Source organism: Stegodyphus dumicola, chromosome 3 (assembly GCF_044657685.1).
Source record: "Stegodyphus dumicola isolate Sdum_Otavi_A_Nest chromosome 3, ASM4465768v1".
Classification (NCBI taxonomy): domain Eukaryota; kingdom Metazoa; phylum Arthropoda; class Arachnida; order Araneae; family Eresidae; genus Stegodyphus; species Stegodyphus dumicola.
Genome location: NC_140770.1, coordinates 179535711 through 179552907, shown reverse-complemented (window position 1 = coordinate 179552907; position 17197 = coordinate 179535711). Strand labels below are relative to the sequence as shown.

The 17197-nt window shown below is 34.3% G+C and overlaps 1 long non-coding RNA gene across 1 annotated transcript in view; it reads left to right on the top strand.

The window, feature by feature from the left end:
- LOC146998222 (uncharacterized) overlaps window positions 1-17197 on the top strand; it is a 720447-nt gene that overhangs the window by 646127 nt on the left and 57123 nt on the right. Inside the window, exon 3 of the long non-coding RNA XR_015040042.1 lies at window positions 5112-5337. This is a non-coding gene — a long non-coding RNA (uncharacterized LOC146998222). The remainder of the gene's footprint in view (window positions 1-5111; window positions 5338-17197) is intronic.

Genomic DNA, 17197 nt, shown 5'->3' with positions numbered 1-17197 from the left:
TCTTATTTAGAATTTCTAGTATCACGCCTTAAAAGGCAGAATGTCTTACAAGCTGTAACCTAACTTTAAATACACACGAAATACTTTGCATTCTGGCGGGAAAACGGAAGGAGAAAGGACAGTAAAGATCCAAAACATAAAATAACTAATTAATCAAAATTAAGGAACCTTACAAACTGTCAGTGAATATTCTTCAGAAGCAAAAAACGTTTTTAAACTATTCATCCAGAAAAATCGAAAAAGTCTTGGTTTGGTTTGTATGATTACGGCAAAACCTCGAGGGCTATCTGCCTAAGGGGAGTTGTGCCTTCATGAAGGACTTGCGAAAGGAAACTTTATCGTGTACACGTTACACATTGGGAAAACCACGAAAACGCCCATGCAGTCATCCCGTTCGCGGTATTCGAACCTCGGACCGAACTACCAATATTCAGCGACTTTACCGCTCGTCCGCTGGCGAGCCCTAACAAGCGCCTTGAAATATTTAAAAATAAACTTGACGAAACATAAAAACTGATGATCTACAACGTTGCAACAATGCAATAACAAGCTATTATTCAGTATTTTATAAAGTTCTAAAACTTGAAAACTTGAATCAAAAAATAAGTTCTATTTTGAAACGCATGTAAATATAGGTTGTAATTTAGTTGTAAATATAGGAAACCTTCTACATTAAAAAAAATAATCATGAAGAATTGAAACATAAAAAATGCCATTTTGTATTTTTGTAGTACATGCCACGATGTGGTAACATTATTAACAAAGTTTGGTTTCTTGTCTCAAAATTTTATTCATTGATATAAGCCGTAAGCTTCTAGGATAATTCAACTATAATATAAACCAAGTGGCAACAATAAAGCAATTTGACGAAATTTATTAACCCAAAGGAGCGTTAGCGTAGAAGGGCTATTAGTCTCAAAACGCGATTTTGCGGTGAATTATTATAAAGGACTGAATCTCTTTTTAAAGTGCTGCCACCACCAAATACTCGTATTATCGCCCTGTGTTAAATTTAAAGAAATTAAATAATGACGAATTTATATGAATGCAAGCATGTTTTTCGCATTGTGAAAAAAATAACAGTCACTAGAACCTTTCATTTCTAAATAACATACTCTTCCACCCCCATTATTGACATCTGCAAGATTGAATTTTGAATTTGTTTTATTGTGTATTTCAAACTCAACGATTTCAAAGCGAGCAGTGGTCATGTTTTTCCATTCACTGTATCTCTAGCGTGCATTTTATCTCTAGTCCGTGTATCGGAAATTCTAAAGACAGGCTAATTTTAATTGCTCGTCGATCAAAGATAAACGAACCTTTTGTTTTCAAATGAATTTTACGTTATGAGAAAGATCTACATTTCTACAAACTATTTTTCTATATAGTCTTCTCATTTTATGATACATTTTTCCTCAATGTTTTATTCGCTTTTTCATTCCGTTTTTTAGAATGAAACCGCGCGATATCTAACCAGTTTCTGAAGAATGTTTCTACTTCATAGTCGGTTTCAAATTGATTGTCCCAAAGTGTCTTTTTGAGGGGTCCAAACGAGTCAAAACAAATCTTTTCTAAACGAGTTTGAAGAATTTGAAAAATGGAATCTTGTGATGCTTCGCAGTATTTGATCATCATTCAACAACTTTGGAACTCAAAGAGCTGAGGTGTTTCTGAAGCACAGCTGCCTACAAATAACTGATTGCACAGTTCATAGCTGATATCAAGCTCGTCCGAAATTACATGCATTATGAACCGTCAATGTAATTCGGTATACTGACGTACGCGTGTAATATTTTAATTAGTCGTACTGATGCGAGGACGACAAGGATTGAACTTGTTTTTCAACAAGTTCACGACCAACTTCAATGCGCACTTTTTCTCACTCGTCATGAGGGCTATTGCTAATAGGAAACCGGAACTGTTCGTCTAGTTTGGTTCCCTTACTCTCTGCAAACCAACCTTATAATCTAAACTGTTTAATCATACGTAAGTATCCTATCTGACATGCAATCAATAAAGGCTTGTTCGCGAGCCACTTCCGAGGCTGGGCATAGCAGTTTGTAGATGATTCCATCAGTTCAACTTTAAAGCTGAACGTCTTAAAGGCGATGCAACTGCTCATCTGATGAAAATACATAAATAGATAAATAAAGGCTGGTTCATATTTGATCACCGTATGTATATAGCAGTCAATAAAATATGCGGAGTGAAAAAAAACTTTCTGACTTCTGGTATATCATTAATGCCGTAAATATTTCCCAAAATCAATGATGACCACAGAGGAATCACTAATTATCTTGAAGCTAAAAATGTTAAACATTATCTTATTCAGAAAAGGATGGATAAGCCCATTAAGGTAAATATTCGAGGCCTACCTATTGATTGTTCACCAGATGAAATTTAAGATAAACATTTGAACTCAGGTTTAAGTAAAGAAAGTAGCACAAATGCACCGACTTAGTTCGCGCGCGCTAATGTCCCTCTTTCAAATACAGCTTGATAATGTTAAAGGTCTTGAGAAAGTTCACTTATTTTATGCTGTTGTGCAGTGTCACAACTGCCAACACTTCCACCGCCATTCTCAGACTATTCAGCTAAGAAATTAGAGATTGTCAAGTGCTGCAATTGCCTGGAAACAGGGCACACAGCAAATTACAGAGGGTGCCGTAAGTTCCTGAAAATAGTTAAAAATATTAGTAATAACAGTAAGGAAGTTAGTAAAGTGAAATCCACCCAGGTTACTCCTGGAATTTCTTGTGCAAACATTAGCGAAGGTATTAACACTGTTAAAAATGCAAAGACTGAGGCTAAAAGCTGCTATCACACGTCGGTTTGTTTCGGAAGAACAACTGTTTGGAACAATTTTTCTGTTTTGTCGCAACAGCCAATCACCGTAGATCGCTTTGGGGTTAAAACAAGGGAAACTGGTTCTCTACTACAAACAAGCTGATAGCATTCGAAGCTGATAGCTGATTGGGTCAAAACGAACAACTTGCAATTTTTTTTTTTTTTTTTTTTGAAAGGAAGTAAAAAGTCGCACGTCTTTCTGTGGTAATGATTATTTTCGTTGGTTGTGGTGGCAAACGTATATGTCACATGTTATGATAAGCAGGAATATAGTGGCAACTTACCCCAGGACAAGATCCAGGTCTATAGCCCGCCGTGACGAGAGAGTGACAAACACGTGAAAACAGATTTAATTCTTGCTTTATTGGATACCAACAATACTGAAGAGATATTCCTTTTTTTTTTTTTTTTTTTTTTGTAATCCGGTATGTCACATGACGATATGAGGCCTCCTCACTCAGAACAAAAAAAGGATAGATCAATTCTTCCACACAGCCCTTCGAAGACTTGGTGTATATCAGCTCAAACACATGCAGGTACTCTTCATCGGGATGCCGGGCGAAAATGCCAAGCCCGGAAAACAGGAGATTAGCTTAAATTTTGCAGCTACAACATCAGAGAGAAAGAAAATCACTTCCTTCATACACACTGGGAGACTAAAGAAAGCTTGCACGATAAACTCCCACAAGTTTGCATTTTTACTCCACTCTTACTGTCTTTCTCTATGCAGCATCTCCATCTCGCACCTTCACAATCTCCTCCTTCTCCTCCCTCATGGTAGACAAAAAATACCGCCTTTTATAAAGTTCCACAGTTAAGTTTTGCCGCCCAATGAAAAAAGATCCAGCGTCAGAAGGCAACCAATCGCAAAATACCTTCAGCTACCCAGGCAAACAGAAGTGAAGACGCTAGTTGTCTGACGCAATACTTTCTTCCGCTTACAACAGTTGTCTGATGCAATACTTTCCTCCGCTTACAACAGTTGTCTGATGAAATCTGTTCCTCACCTTACAACACAAGTTGGCGAAAAAATGAAACTGTCACCAAAGGAATCTGATGCAAATATCTAAATATTGTCATAACGTAGTAAATAATTAATTCAATGTGACCTCGTCACACTTTCTCTCAATAGTAAACCAGGCAGAAAAATTGTCCGAAACAGTTGTTCGTGTGAAACAAACTCCGTATGATATGGGCCTAAGATATCAGACAAAAAAGATAATAAAACTAAAGAAGCTGGCATAAATGCTCTCTTTGATATATTTAATTTAGTGAAAGAAATATATAACATGTTTAAAAGCTTTTGCATTGCCGATATTCTCCAAAAACGTTCAGCTGTAATGCCTGAAATTCAGACACCTGGCAGTTCTGTTGACATAATGTTTATTTTATTTAACCTATTTGAGGAAATGTTCATGAATAACACAAATTAGTAATGTTCAACCCTCATATTCATTATGCATATATATATATATATCAAGAAAGAAATATGTATAAATAATAAAAAAATAAATAAATAAAAAGTAAAAAAGAAAAAAGTGTTATTTATGGAATATTTATATACTCCCGGTCTTGGTAGTTATGCTCTCTTTTAGTTTCTTCCCATTAACTTTTCATTTCTATAATCTTCTCTGAATTAATTATTGTCACCATAAATTTTGCACATGTTTTAACTTACTGTAATTTATTTATAATCAGCATTTCAAGTCACCGAATGTTTTTCCGGATACTCAACTTTCATTCATTGCGTTTCATTTCATTTATTTCATCAAACGTATTTATAAAAAATCAAAGATATAATTCAAAAACCGCATCACTTTTAATTTTTTGCATTTTTACATACAGGTAGGAGTCTTGTTCAAAAACTGGAGAGAGACAAAACGAGATTGAATTGAATTGTTGCTGATTTTATGGGAAAATACTAATTCCCTTTTAAAAGACAGGATCTTTGTATGGAATCGGCAATAATATTTCTTGTAAAATGTTATTATTTTATTTCTTTCAAATTTATCTTTAAAGTACATACATATTGAATTTTTGCTTTCCATGATACGTACAACCTTCAGTAAGTTTTACACTTCTAAAAGTTTCACCCATTTCTTTTGTATTTCATTTTAAAAATATCACATTAAAATAGTATTTTCTTATTATTTTTTGGATAATCAAATTGAAATTATTTATTAATCCACACACTCATATATATATATATATATATATATACATATATGCAGATAAAAAGCTTTACATTTTGGCGTTTTTTCCAGGACTCGGAGAAACTGATTAAACTGAATTAAAGATGGGTGATTTCTGATCTGAAGAAGAAATCATATTTTCCTGATATCTTTCAATGTGCGAATTGACTGAGGCCTGCTGAGAATCTGAATTTTTGAAGATATCACTTCTAATTCACCTGTACTGGGCACACAAAAGTTGAAACTTTAAGGCCATAAAGACTGCAGTTCATCTTAAGAGTCTTTTTTTTGAAAGAAGGTAAAGCTCATTTATTACCTTAAAATGTGCTTGAAATAAAATTGTACAGTGATGTGCCATTTGTGTTTTAATCGCAAATTACAAATGATCAATGTTAATATGAAAGAAGAGCTATTAAAATTACACTATTCAAACGAATGTTTACCTTTACTGTTGTCATCATTAAACAATATTCTGACAAAATTGCATTGCCAATGTGAAATCGTCAAATTTGGATTATTCTATATTGAGATTGGTATTGTAATATGAAATCGCCTTACCGTCCTGGAAAAGAAACGGCCTGACGTATCAGATAATCCTGAGTTTTTGAAGATGAAAGAAAGAAAATGGCTGGGCTATAAAATGACTTCATGTATAACACATTTGGTACCCCGATGGTGTTCTATATGCATGATGGCTTAACTATCATAACATGCAATAAATGTAGGCGTATGTTTCCCTTTTTAATCTGGAAACAAGACATTATACTGTTGCGAAATGCAGTGAGATAGCTAAACGGCAGGCTTAGAGTTGTCAGAAAGTGGCAGGGTAGCCAAATTTGGCGCCCATTTGAATACTTGGCGTCCATTTCAAACCGCCCATTTGGCGAAGTAGAAAGGATCCTCTCCTGTCATAGAAGGGATCCTGTCACTGATGCTTCAAATATGCTACGCAGTTCAATAGAAATGAACTTTTCTGTAGCCTTTTTCAGAAATCATTGCTATAGTTTTGCATCATACTTAATCATTTAGTATCATCATCATCAGTACTTACATTATACTTGCTATACTTTTGCATTATATACTTCTGAAGGCATCCAGTACATTGATGTTTTAACCTTTCAGCACTCGTGCGTCGTATTTTTACCACATCTGTTATTTTACCCTTTTTGGCACGAAAAATGGCAGAAATGAGTGAACATTCATAATAAATTTGTTAAAACATAAAATATTAACTTTATTACTGCAAAATACAAATGATGTCACATTTAAATGATAGTAAATTATTTTAAAAATTTCAAATCAGTAAGTTGGAAAAGCAATGATATATTTTATTATAAAAATTTAAAAATTTATTATTTAATAACTATATCTTAAAATCCAACCTAGTTTTAATATTTGATCATCTGTCCTGTCCTGTTGGTTTATCATCGAATCGAAAACAACTTGTCAGAAATAAAAATTTCTCGTAGATCACCACAGCCCTTTTTATTTCAATTCCAGTGCCATCACTTGAACAATTCTTTTGGATTTATATGGTGTACTTTTTTTTATTCCTATCATATATAACAATCCAAATTAGGCCATCATTTCCACTCAGGAAACAGTGCTATTATTCTCCCATCCAAAAGTTTCCTTGTCTTCTTTTTCTTCATCAGATAATTCTTGAAGAATGCGAGCAAAATAAGCAAGCTGGTTGCACATATATTTTTACCATGACAACCGATATAAAAAATATAGACTCGAATTTATACAAATTAAAATAATACATGTAAATTAATAACACAAAATTACAAAATATTTGAGAAAACGTATTTTCCGAATTTTCCCCCACGACCACGCGCGTGTCGTAACTCTTACGAAGAAGCTGCCATGTAGCGCAAAAGCTCAGTAAAAAAACAACAAAATATCGTATGACATTCTTTTGGCACATTCCATGATGTGGGGAAGGGTTGAAAGGAGGAATAGAAATGACATTCAGATGTCTCAGCTGCGGTATACGAAAAGTGTGCACTAAAAACCGAATTTGTCGCAGATTTTGTGCATAGCGCGCGTGCTGGAAGGTTAATAATGTTGTCCAGTTTAATAAATATGAACTTTTTGTAGCTTTTTCAGAAATCATTGGTATACTTTTGCATCATACTTGCATCATTTACTATCATCATCATTATCAGTACTTCCATCATACTTGCTATACTTTTGCATTATTAAAAAAACTAATTAAAAGTATTTTCTACATTTAAATTTAAAATAAAAGCCATACCCACCATTGTTAAGATATCTAAGTACTCTTACGTTAAAGACACAACAGAAAAAAATTCATGTGTTGTACATAAAGTTTCGCAATCTCACTTTAGCGTTTGCCTTCATTTCTCATCCATCTAAAAACTGAAAACTGTTACTGTGTCTTATCATTTTTATAAAACATACTAAAAAAGTGAAAAGATATTACAATAATTATGATTTATATTCATGTAAAACTATCCATGTGATATTATAAAAGTCGACCAACGTGCATTACTCATGAAACGATATTACAAATAATATATACGGTTAATAAAATATAATATTTTTCAGTACCTAACTTTAAAGCAAATTATTCTTACTTAATACGGATTGATCTCAGGTACTCAATATTGGAATTTTAGAAATGCGTGAGGTAAAAAAAAAATATTTTTGCTCATCAACCGAGATGATTGATGAACCCCTTTTATAATTTCTTTACAGAAAAGTTTGGGAACTAAGCAACTAGCAATTACTATTAAAATTATGTCACGTATAATCAAGATAAAAAAAATCGGAGCTGAATAGACGTGATTCGTTTTAGATAATTTCCATCCTTTCAAACTAAAACAAACTAACTAACATGTGGGTTTGAAGACTGTTTTTGAAATATATTGTTGCGTGCGTACGGCTTCATAATGGGTTGAATGCACACAGAACAGATGGTAGTTTGATAAAACTTTGTTTTCCTAAAAGAAACACTTTACATTTCTGGAACTTTCCACAAAAGTACTCGAACAACTCTTATTAGTATAACAAAACACAATCAGTAGTTACAAATCAAACTAATAAGAATGTTATGTACAAAGCAATGCAAAGCGCTTATAGAGAGCGAAGCTCGCACAGAGATCCCTCAATACTCCGAAGTGTACTCTGAAGCGAAAAACTGAGAATTGATGCTTCCCGGTTGGAGGTGTTTACATTTGCAGACTTTCTTGCGTGTTTGAGTGTCTGTTTAATGATGCGTATTCTATTTTTAAGGATATGTATATGTAACACTATAACGCAAAGGAAGTTTGGATATTAGAAAAGAAACATCTGTAAAACAACCATTTTTAAATACACACTCTTAGGAAAAAAAAAAAAAAAACCGTCGAACTTAAACAATTAAAATGAAATTCGAAAAGAAAAAATTACTTAAAATAATAAGTTATTATTAAAAATATAATATAAAGAATATTATTTGGAAAAAAGGAACGATGGTGACTTTTTCTTCCTAAGGAAACTAGGTTGCCATATATTAAGAAGTTCGCCAAGTGAAGTATTTCTAAACTAAAACTAAAATTTCATATTTAGGCGTAATTTGAGTCGTAGAATCGAAATATGTAAAAAAAATGGTATGTTATTTCAGAAAAAGTCCGATTTTGTGTCAAAATACCTATGTTAGAATAGTGCTATATATAAATCTAATATATATCCTAAGTCGCGCTTTCGAAACATGAAGAACGCAATTTGAATTTTGTCAATCGGCCCAGTAGATCGGGAGATATAGGACTGTCCCTTTTTTTTTTTTTTTTTTTTTTTTTTTTGAGCAGTGTACATGTACAGAAAAACAAATGATTACAGTTTGAGAAAAATTGGATGATTTATTGAAGTGATAGAGCTTCACAAAGTGAAAAAGTGAGTAACGCGTTTGTCCACTTCTGGTCCTTATACAAGCTGTTAATCGGCTTGGCATCGATTGATAGATGTTGCGGATGGCCTTCTGAGGGATATCGTGCCAAATTCTGTCCAACTGGTTAGATCGTCAACATCCCGAGTTGGTTAGAGGGCCCTGCCCATAGTGCTCGAAACGTGCTCAACAGGAGAGCGATCCGGCGACTTTTCTGGCCAAGGTAATGTTCGACAAACACTAAGGTAAGCATTAGGAACATATGCAGTGTGGGGGCAGGCATTATCTTGCTGAAATGTAAGCCCAGGGTGGCTTGAAATGAAGGACAACACAACGGGCCTTAGAACTTCGCCGACGTACCGCTGTGCTGTAAGGTTGCGACTAATGACAACCAAAGGGGTCCTACTATGAAATTAAATGGCACCCCAGACCATCACTCCTGGTTGTCGACCTGTCTGCAGGAAGACAGTCAGGTTGGTATCACACTGCTGTCCATGGCGTCTCCAGACTTCCCTTCGCTGGTCATCGGGGCTCAGTTCAAAGCGGAACTCATAACTGAAGACTATTCTACTCCAGTCAGTGACATTCCAGTGCGAATGAGCCCGACACCACTGCAAACGGGCTTGACGCTGTACAGAGGTCAATGGTAGTCGGCGCAAGGGGCACCGTGACCTTAGCGCCCTTTCTGCGAACCGTCTATGAATGGTCCTTACGGTCACTGAAGCACTAGTTTGCACGTACAATCGATGATAATGATGCGTCTGGGACTGTGAGTGCCGTTCTGGAGATTTCTCTTTCTTCAGGTTCTGTCCTTTCTCTAGGCCTACTGCTTTTTTCTTGACGCTGTGTGCGACCATGGTTCACCCACTCCTGCCAACATCGTCTAATGGTGGCATCGCTCCTGCTCAAATGTCGAGCTATTCGCCGATAAGACCAACCGGCTTCTTGGAACCCAAGTACGCGACCTCTGTCAAATTCTGACATCTGCGCATACGGTTCGGGCACCTGTGTGCCAGGCATAGTTACTGTCTACCAGAGTACACGGAATGAAATTTGTGAAGAATTTATGACTTGGAATCGTAATTCCTCCTCTTAAATATCCTGCCAGTTGCGCAGATCAGATGCGCTGTAAGGACAACCGTCCATTCATTGACATCCAAAATGTAAAATTTTGTATTTTGCGTCGAAACCTGTATGCATATGTGTCCAATTTGCTCTTTTCTTAGCAGAATATTTTAAAGGTTTGGTTTGTTCGATTATTGCAAAGCACACGAGGGCTGTTTATTGGGTTAAGCGGAGGATGATGCCTTCACAGAGAACCTCCTGAGAGAATTTTTCTCGTATATACGTTACACATGCCCGAAAACCACGAACACGCTCACGCTAGTAGCCCATTCGCTTAGATTCGCCAGACCAAACCATCGCTGTTCAGCGACTTTACCTCTCGGCTGCGGGTGGGCCCAGAATCTTTCATAGAAAGTTAATTGTAGAGTGAAGATTATATATATCAGGTCTAGAAAATGGTATATGTGTATTACGTATATTATTTTTGATCTTGCAATATGTTGCATTAAAATTTGTTTCTAAATGCTTGAGGTAACTTGTAGAGTTCCTCACTTTGTAAATGCTAAGTTACAGTTGAACGTGAAAATCTTAAGAACTAACAAGCGAATAATCGCTTGAGTTCGTGTGACAAGAACCAACAAGATGGAAGGGTAAATAACCCTTTATTATTCAAATAAGATTTAACAGAACTCCGTCTTGGAGTATACAATAAAAGCCGACACTTGGATTTGAACTTAAGAGGCTAAGAATTAAACTAAAACTAATCTAAACTAAGGAGATATAGCCGAAGCTATCAAGATTCTAGCCGAGTTGGCCCCTTAACGCTAATTGACTGTGAAGCTAACAAGGGCCTAAGTACGGGCGAGCGTAATAATAGCTTTGAAAGAGTAGCCTAAAAAGGCAGACGCGTGCAAACAGGATACCTGGTAACTCTCTCGCTAAGACCGAAGAACTTCGCGGTTAAATACCGCTCTTCCTCATTATGTATTCAGACCTTATTCTAAAACTACTTTCTGGCCGGAAGTAGTAAGTTGAAGTTAAGAATTTGACAGGAAAGAAGTTTAACTCAAAATTTAACTGTTAATAAAATGAACATAATCTTTACAAACTTATACCAAAAATCGCATCTCCGGTATATGAGATAATTTGTAGTAGTAATACATAGAGACTCAGGTCTAAAAGATTTAATAAAGATAATATAAAACATATCATATAAAACATATCATATAACACCGATAGTTACGAGATATAATACAAAACGTGAATTATACTCAAATTTGTTCGACCTAGTAATAAAGAATTTGACAAAGTTTTTTGTAGGCTATATTATAGTATAAGTTTTGAAAAAGTATAAATTCTACTTTTCTTAAAACGTGAAGCGAATAGCTCGACATTTGAGCAGAAGCGATGCCACCATTAGACGATGTTGGCAGGAGTTTAAAAAGCGCAATATATCTTTCAAAAGGAAATGGAGATGGAACAAGATTTCATGTTTTTTATTTATAATACGAAAAAAAAAATCTTTCTTCACACGAAAGCTCATTTTTATAAACACATTTGATTAAAACACTCAATAGCAATTTATTCAGTGTATCTAAAATTTCATTTGTATTTATATTTTTACCGCTTTATAATTTATATTTTTTACCGCTTAGACTATTATTCAGGGATTAATATTCATGAGCAGACTGCATATTGCTCACTGCTCATATTCCTTACTTAATTTCGTATCTCAAAAATTAGGCTTTATAATATATTTATTCACTTATTCATTTGAAATGACAGTTACGTTAGTTACTGTCAACTAATTATCTGAATTTCTAGGAAATAAATCATAATTTTAGTTTAGCGTATCAAGTAAATTCTAGCAGGAAAATAATGGATATAAGAGTGGCATTAATATATAATTACTTAGGCTGGGTGTTGAAAAGAGTTTTAATATGCAAATATTGTTAAAAGTGTTCAGTTATTTTTTTCTAATGATTCCAACTATTTTCTTTGCTGCATATTTTGCATCTATCAGCCAACCATCACGAGAGGGGGGGGGGAAAGCGCAAATTTAGACAATGCAAAATCATGTTGGCATTGAACCTTTTCATTACACTGTGAAATATTTTGCTCTATCGATAGCATAAAATAAAATACACTAATATACGCACATATTTTAAATAAAATAGACTAATATATGATATACAATTAATGTATTTCATTTATATGTATGAATATTAAGTTTTCCGATGTTTATTCGTTTTTCGTGGATTATACGGACCGATTTTGTATGCATTAGGGCCATTCAGTCAGCTACTCTTACAGAGAAAAGCAGCTTATACTTCCTACTTCAGACTAAAGAGTGCATTTAAAATCTCCATAATTTATTGAAATTTTCTGAGATATAGATATGTAGAAATGTGTTAAAATGGAAGCACGTCCGGCTAGCAATCGTAAGGTTCGGAATTCGAATCCAGACGAGGACGTTGCCCATTTTTACGTTTCCTTCTTCAAGGAACATAATAACTGTAAAACTTTTTATCAATTGAATGGCAAAAGTATGATTATTAACAGGACTGCGTACAGCATGAAGATACCCGAGTCAGGTAGTAATTACTATTATCTTAGGATTATCAAAACACAGGATTAGAAATCATGATAACCCTGATAGTATCAAAACAGATCAAACTGATTTGTTTTAGGTTTACTTTCATGTAATTTCCTTAATTATACTTTGAGAAATGTTTTCACAAATAAGCTATATATCAACGTTAATATCTGATAAATAATTTTCTGACATTTTTAGAATTCAAAAGCAGAAGTATTTCATACTCATGTCTTCAAAAATGCTCTCTTTCATATGGACATTCTTAAAGAAATTCCAGAGAGAACTCGGTTAGGGTGACATTCATCTACTATTTCTTTTCTTGATATATTGATGCCACATTTCTGCTGACTTGTCATATTAGGCGGGTAGACAAAAAACAATTTCAGCCGGATGATGCCTATTGAAAGAGACGCCGTGTACCTGACAATGTTCTGAGCCGGACGAATCTTGTCCCCAAAATCTCGAATTGTCCGGCAGCTATTCTGGTGACAACAGTGACTTTGCCATCTATAGATTTCTTTTTTCTGTTCGCTTGTCCTAGGGAGTAGGATGACAAGGTTCAATCGGATACTGATAAGAAATTTTACTATTGGTATTTCTAAGAGTTTTGTGAATATTCCAATCATGTAACATTATTCAATGAAGCATTCGAAAGAAAATATAGCCGAAAACATTTCAGTGCAAGATTAGAGAAAATTGAAAATAAATTATATATTTGTCATATACAAAGAAACTCAAGAATTGAAGACATATGAGAAAACTTCTTTTGCAATCCAGACTTTTATTTGATTTTTCTTTGTAACGGATCCCGATAAACTATACATTCCGAACTTCAGCTAGTTATAGTTACAATGTACACGGATATAAGCTAACTTTTTTTTAATCCTTTCATCATGATTATTTGAAAAGGTGATAGGAAAAATAAATGGCATAGAAAAGAATGAACGAGGGGAACATTAATGAGAAATACCGAGGAAACGAAATATACTTTTATAGTTTTTTAATAACCATTGTTTTCCATTTGGTGTATTCTTATCTTTTCGCAGAAAATAGATATAAAAGAAATAACGACATGTAACTAAGATTCTTTGAAGAATGGAACAATTATTTTTGTTTGTAGCAATGACTTACAACAGCACTGGTGGCTAAAGTAACATTTGTGCTATGATTCAAAATTATGATCACGAAACGGAACAATAATTGGAAATTTGAAAAATGTTTGGCATTTAGAGCCTAACAGAAAAACTCAGTTTTTCATCGTCAGTACTTTTTTTAAACATACCTCATGTGGACACCACATGAAATCCTTGTATAGTATATTAAATTATATATATCTTTTAAATGTATTTCCTAGAATTTTGTTAGAGTTATTTTTTCATTCAATCAATTCAGTTCTCAATTCGCAGTAAAGCAAAAATACATAAAAACTCAAAACATGTTTACTAAAAACTGTATTATACTACAAAGAAAACTAAAACACCAAACACAGGTAAGGAAAATAATTTTTGCAGTGAAAATCAGAGATTTTGTGCAAAAACTAGCAACTCAGGGTAAAAGGAGCAAAAGTTTCGGCCCACAAAAATTTAAAGTTAACTTTTGTTCCCGTTGGGTACAAAACAAGAACCTGAAATTGGTTCAACTACTGACTTAATTCACTCTACTGCTTCAACTTTAAACAAATATCCGCTACGTTAGGGCTAAAGTACTTACAATTTTAAATTGCCGATGATTCTACAACTTCTGCATGCAGATTAACTAAAAGTTTCAACTCCTTAACCAGGACATAAGAAAGCATAATTCAATCACATTTAAAGCAAAAAAATGTACAATTTAATAACATATAAAAATAAAGTGCCAGATCTCACGGAGCCAGATAAGAGGATGGGTTACGTTTGGTATGGTCTGTTGCAACAAAAACTGGAGCTGCACAACTGCTATATCAGTCTCATATACAAAATTTCAACGTTCTGCTGCTAATAATTTTTTGAGTTATACAATAGACACACGTACTTACAGACATCCTGAAAACTCCTTTATGAATCCATTTTAAATCGATTTCACAATCTGTTTTGTTGAAAAGAGACCTTTATTCTGTCCGTAAATACAGATGTCACGAAAAAAAAAGTTTTAAGCACATTGTTCAAACAGATTCGAGAGCGGTCAAAATGGATATTTTCGTTGAAATATGATACCCGAATTTTTTTGCGATTACAATACTTTTTTTACTTCGCAAAATGAAGTAAAAATGATGTCTAAATAATTAGACACTATGTACATAGATGTCCTTCATAGATACATACTTTGAATCTCAAAACTGCTTTAAATGATGAAAATATTTGTAAGGAAAGAGTTGATTATGAATAACCATCACTATAATCACCACTACTATTCATAAAGCTAAACTAGGATTTACTTATTTACATTATTGCATATATTCGATTTTTGCCTTATTTTGGCTTGTGATGCATGGTCACCCTCCTTTCCTCTCATCTTTGACCTTTAATTTACTCATCCGGACTTCTTTACTGTCATGTGCCTACTGGGCCTTATAATCACGAGACGGAAACGTCGCGCTTGGCGCAATATATCGGCTATACTTGTGCAGTTACGGATACAGATACATTAGAATGAAAACGAAGTAAAAAGAATAATCGTTAAGACATTTTCGTACGTCTAATCTCATTATCGTTGACCTCTCGTCTGACCGCGCCCTCATCTAGATGGTGCTTTAACTTAATTTTACTCAGTTAAAGTTACAAGCTCCTATATATTTATGTCTTGGTAGATTTTTTTTTTTTGTTCGAAGTAAAGAAAGTATTGTAATCACGAAAAGATTCGAGAATAATTTTTCTATCCTCTTTTAACCGTTCACGATGTAGATATATCAGATATTTTCTGGAAGCAGGCAAGATGAAAAATTAGCAACACCTTCTTCGGGAATGGAACCACGGAACCTCTGGAATGCCCAGCGTGCAGAACCACTACACTACGAAGGCACGCTAAGAAGGCGAGAGAAATACCTTACATACTTCCCCTTTTAAAGGGTGACTGGGGTTTCCGGGGACCCAGTCGCCAAATCCTGGGTGTGGAGAAACTTCATCCAACATCCTTTTAGTTCGGGCGCCTCTGTAGAGACATTAGGTATTTTTTGGAAGCAGGCAAGATGAAAACTTAGCAACGCCTTCGTAGGGAATGGAACCACGGCCCTCTGGAATACCGGCGCAGCGTGCAAAACCACTACAGCACGAAGGCACGCTAGGAAGGCGGGAGAAATACCTTATACCGAATCCGTTTTTAGACGGTTGTTTTGCGTGACATTTGTACGTACGGGGACAATAAAAGGATTGATTTTCCAAAACGGGATTTAAAATGAATTTAAAAGGGATTTTTCGCGACGTACGTATGCATCTATTATAACTCATAAACAGGTAGCCGTAGAACATCCATATTTTTTATATGACACTCATATAATATCTGATTGTACACCTGCGTTTTCACTGCAATCGGCATTGCTCAACTTTGTATTCCTCACCTGACCTTTATTTTCGCACTCGTTGGTTGTAGTCATGTACTTCCAGCTACAGAAGTGCTCTAAATGGCGAAAATATTCATGCTTCAAATTAAAAAAAATAATTTCGGTCAAATAATGAAATCAGTCTTTTAATGCGGCCTCGCGGATCCTATATTTTTGGAATGTTTTATACACGTTATGACAAAATAAATTTAGAAGAAGTTTGACTCTCGTACGGCAGGAATATTTAATAATATTTCAAAAATTGTTATTTTCGATGTCATGTTCAACTTGCCTTGAGATATTGCTTAATTAATTTAGAATAATTCGAAGAAATAAATTTAAATTCAGCAAAAAATGTGTGTAATTTAGTACGCCGTACAATGAATTTGTGTGGTGTCCGTATCAGAATAGTTTTAATTATTACTAGTAACTTTTAGTTATTATTACTAGTAGTTACTTAAAAATTATTATTAGTAATCATATTTCTACATTTGAGAGAGTAGGAAAATAGAACCGATATTCTACATTAACAACAGTTGCTTAAATTTTCCATTTGAAGTGCTTTTCATATATTTTGTATTTTTCTTGATATATCATATCTTTAAAGAATATATTTTTGTCCTCTAGACAAAACGCAATGCCTAATGCTATTACTAAACAGGCTATATATGCTGTTGGAAAACCAACTCTGCTCACCTCTGGAGGAAACAGTAGAAAAATATGTCAAATATATAAGTAGATTATCTTCTCTTTCCGTACTCGCAGGTCTGCCTCTCTCGCTTTTGAAACATTGTTTATTCGTTCGTTTTTGTCTCGTGGAAAGAATTCTTATTCCCATATTCAACTTACTTCAGCTACTAGTAGATTTTAACCAAGTAAGATAAATAATAAAATGTTATTGCGATATCTCTTTTTTGTGCATATGGAAAGGGCGTATATAAAAGTTTGCTCTCAAAGCTTTAAAATAGTCAAACTTATGCTACAAAATTTATAATAATTTTAATTTATGGTAGGGCATAGAAAATTCATAGCAAAATTTTATTCATTTTAAAAAAAAAAAATGTCATGTATATTTGTAATAAAAATTCCTC